At 38.6% G+C, this 4548-nt stretch overlaps 1 pseudogene; it reads left to right on the top strand.

The window, feature by feature from the left end:
* Nucleotides 1–473: 473 nt before the first annotated feature.
* LOC112648564 (T-complex protein 1 subunit zeta-like) lies at nt 474–2294 on the top strand (annotated as a pseudogene).
* Nucleotides 2295–4548: the final 2254 nt, after the last annotated feature.

A 4548-nucleotide genomic window follows, 5' to 3' on the forward strand; every position in this document is an offset into this window, starting at 1 on the left:
AGACTAGAGGGATTCTATATCTGCTGATATGTCAAGATCTCCAAACTATATTAAGTGAACAAAAATAAGAAACAAGCCAGTGTTTATTATATAGATTCATTTGTGTAAAGAGGAGCACATATTTATATATCTGCATGTGTACATATGCATGAAAACATCCTAAAAGAATGCACAGGAAACAGATACTTCTAGAGTAATATGCAGGAAAATGTTTCTCTAGAACAGAACATAGGAGTCTAGACTAGGAGAGCTATTCCTATGACCTACCCTTTTGTACCACTTAAAGTTTTTCAGTGTATTTATCATTTCCCTAATGACATCTTAAAAATTCCCTCCTTCGTGTAATCTGAAGATTTCATCAACCAATTTCCCCAGCAATGTTTCAGAGCATCACAAAAGGTAAATGCAGAATGACCATAACAGAAATCAGAGATCAAAAATTAACTCTCACTGGCCGAGCCAGCTGCGGGCCCTCAGCGCGCCGTGCCTCCTCTTCTGCTGGTCAGCTATGGCTGCCGTGAAGACCCTGAACCCCAAGGCCGAGGTGGCCCGCGCCCAGGCGGCGCTGGCGGTCAACATCAGCGCGGCCCGGGGGCTGCAGGCCGTGCTGAGGACCAACTTGGGGCCTAAGGGCACCATGAAGATGCTCGTGTCTGGTGCTGGAGACATCAAGCTTACTAAAGATGGCAATGTGCTGCTTCATGAAATGCAAACTCAACACCCAACAGCCTCCCTAATAGCCAAAGTAGCAACAGCCCAGGATGACATAACTGGTGATGGTACCACATCCAATGTCCTAATCATTGGAGAGCTACTGAAACAGGCGGATCTCTACATTTCTGAAGGTCTTCATCCCAGAATAATAACAGAAGGATTTGAAGCTGCAAAGGAAAAGGCACTTCAGTTTTTGGAACAAGTCAAAGTAAGCAAAGAAATGGACAGGGAAACACTTATAGATGTGGCCAGAACATCTCTACGTACAAAAGTGCATGCTGAACTTGCTGATGTCTTAACAGAGGCTGTAGTGGACTCGATTTTGGCCATTAAAAAAACAGATGAACCTATTGATCTCTTCATGGTTGAAATCATGGAGATGAAATATAAATCTGAAACTGATACAAGCTTAATCAGAGGTCTTGTTTTGGACCATGGGGCACGGCATCCTGATATGAAAAAAAGAGTAGAAGATGCATACATCCTCACATGCAATGTGTCGTTAGAGTATGAAAAAACAGAAGTGAATTCTGGGTTTTTTTTACAAGAGTGCAGAAGAGAGAGAGAAACTCGTAAAAGCTGAAAGAAAATTCATTGAAGATAGAGTTAAAAAAATAATAGAACTGAAAAAGAAAGTCTGTGGTGATTCAGATAAAGGATTTGTTGTTATTAATCAAAAGGGAATCGACCCCTTTTCCTTAGATGCTCTTGCGAAAGAAGGCATAGTAGCTCTACGTAGAGCTAAAAGGAGAAATATGGAAAGGCTGACTCTTGCTTGTGGTGGAGTAGCTCTAAATTCTTTCGATGACCTAAATCCTGATTGTTTGGGACATGCAGGACTTGTCTATGAGTATACATTGGGAGAAGAGAAATTCACTTTCATTGAGAAGTGTAACAATCCTCGCTCTGTCACATTATTGATCAAAGGACCAAATAAGCACACACTCACTCAAATCAAAGATGCAATAAGAGATGGCTTGAGGGCTGTTAAAAATGCTATTGATGATGGCTGTGTAGTTCCGGGTGCGGGTGCAGTGGAAGTGGCAATGGCAGAAGCCTTGATTAAATATAAGCCCAGTGTAAAGGGGAGGGCCCAGCTGGGAGTTCAAGCATTTGCTGATGCATTGCTCATTATTCCCAAGGTTCTTGCTCAGAACTCTGGTTTTGACCTTCAGGAAACACTAGTTAAAGTTCAAGCAGAACATTCAGAATCAGGTCAACTTGTGGGTGTGGACTTGAACACAGGTGAGCCAATGGTAGCCGCCGAAGTAGGCATATGGGATAACTATTGTGTAAAGAAACAGCTTCTTCACTCTTGCACTGTGATTGCCACCAACATCCTCCTGGTTGACGAGATCATGCGAGCTGGAATGTCTTCTCTGAAAGGTTGAATTTGAAGCTTCCTTTGTGTCATCTGAATCATGAAGACTACAGAGAGACCTTAAGGATATAGCTATGGAATTTTTGTCCAAGCTTCAAATAATTTTAAAAAGCATTTTCTTTCCCCATATTAAAAGAGAATATTGATACTTAAATTCTGAAGTTCTGAAATTAAAATTACAGTATTTTTTTTAATTGCACTGCAGTGTACACACATTAAGTAGGCTATTTATACCCAGTGAACCAGATGTTTTGCTTTAGCTTCAGTGATGTAAAAGTACCATGTTAAATAAGTATGTTATCTACCTTGTTATTAAATGTTCCTTGAAAAAAAAAAATTAACTCTCACTGCTTCACAATTTCCAGAAATCGGCCTGATGAAAAGAGGAAAATCTGACATGAAACTTTTGAGTTACCTCCTGAAACTGATACTGTAGGTTTTCAGCCCACGTAGATGAGAGAGATTTAGTTTATGATCCTTAAAAAATCAAATCAAATAAGTTTAATGCTTATTTGTGCAACTTCTTTCTTCCCATGTTTTTCTACCTCAAAAACTGCCACTGTCAAGCTACTCTAGCTCCTACTCTGAAAAGGCTTTCTACAGCATTTGCCTCCTGAGCATGGATATAACATTCCAGAATGCCTGTGCCTAAACCTTACAGTGAACAGACACTACTTCTGCAAGACTTCCTCACTTCATACTATTGGAATAGTGGCCCCTTTACTCAAGAACAAGGTCAACTCCATGCTGGAATAATGAACATATTGACTAAGAAGCTTTTGTTCTTATTGTGAGAGGAAGTTATATTTTAAATTTTTTTACAATACTAACTAAGCATCTCTTGAAATCCTTCTTTCTATATTCACATGGGGAAGAGAAGAATAACCACCAAAGATGCCTATGTCCTAGCCCTTGGATGTGTGAAAATGTCACGTTACATGACAAATTATGGAAACAAATTATACTAAGCTATTTTAAGGCTCTAAGTGGAAGTAAAGTTGCTAATCAGCTGTCCTTAAAATAGGGAGATTGCACTGGATTATCCAGGTGGGCCCAATGTAATGAAAAAGTTCTCAAAGTAGAAGTGGAAAATAGAAGAGGAGTTAGTTTCAGAGTGACTTGATGTGAGAAAGACCCGACTGGCCATTGCTAGCTTTGAAAATGGAAGAGGACTACAAGCCAAGGCATGTGAGCAGCCTCTAGAAACTAGAAAAGATGAGGAAATGGATTCCCCCATAGAGCTTCTGGAAGAAATGTACCCTGCTAACACCTTGATTTTAGACCAGTATAGCTCTATGAGACCTGTATCAGACTTCTAACCTACAGAACTGTAAGGTAATAAATGTGTATTATCTAGTCACTAAGTTTATGGTAATTTGTTGTAGCAACAATAGTAAACTAATAAAATATGTTTATTCCATAGTGTTTAATGATATAGAGCATGAGGGTCTCATACTCAGGACATAAACCAGTTTTATTGACAAGCCTGGAAAAGAAACCTGAGATGCAGACTCCACAGACATGATCAAGTCAAATCACTTTTTCTCAGAGCAAATGAATGTTAAAAATCCTCTTAATAATGAAGCACACAATTAACATCAGAAGATCAAAGAATGGATCATGCTTCAATTGGATGTGAAATAAGTTCCATGTAAGAAAAACAACCTAATCATGCCTGCATGCACAACCCTTCCACAGGACTTTTCTACCTTTTATCTGGTGAGACTGCACTGTTGTCCTAGTACTTTCTTTACCCTCCCTACGTGAAACATAACTAGGGATTTTTTTCCCCTGAAAGGCTGACCAGATGCAATACCTATTTCACCAAGGGTGAAACAGGGCAGAGGAAGAGACTATTAAGAATAACACACACACAACATTATTTAGCATGACTCAACAACAAAAAATTTTTCCAAGAAAAAAATGTATCAATAATTGATCATATTAATTGTATCAAGCATTTCAGGGAAAGAGTATGTGCATAAGAATGGCTGAGAATACAACTTATCCAACTCTATCCTTATAACTGTGTGATAGTTGCTTGTACTATATCAAATACCACTTTCATTAATATCATTTAAATGTAAAGGAATATGGACAAGAACCTTGTCTGAGGTGTCATCACTTTGTCCTAATTCTCTCAAACCATTCTTCTGAAAGAATGGTGCAGACAGCAAGCATGTCTTGAATTAGATGTTGGAAGAAAAGTGGATAATAAAACTTGCACTTTTTTTGTTGTTGCTTAATAGGTCATCCCTACATTTAACAGTAAGTGTTGGTCCTGCTTATTTTTTAAAATAGTACATCCAGACTTAAAAGAGGACTTACACCAGAAGTTATTCGTTATGTTAGTCTATGTTCATCATTTTTTTTCACTCAGTTATTCCACAAAAGATTGTCTTTTATTAGCAACTGTGAAGCTGCACCACATGCATTACATTTATAAATGAGAT

This window comes from Canis lupus, chromosome 7, assembly GCF_003254725.2.
Source record: "Canis lupus dingo isolate Sandy chromosome 7, ASM325472v2, whole genome shotgun sequence".
Taxonomy (NCBI): Eukaryota; Metazoa; Chordata; class Mammalia; order Carnivora; family Canidae; genus Canis; species Canis lupus.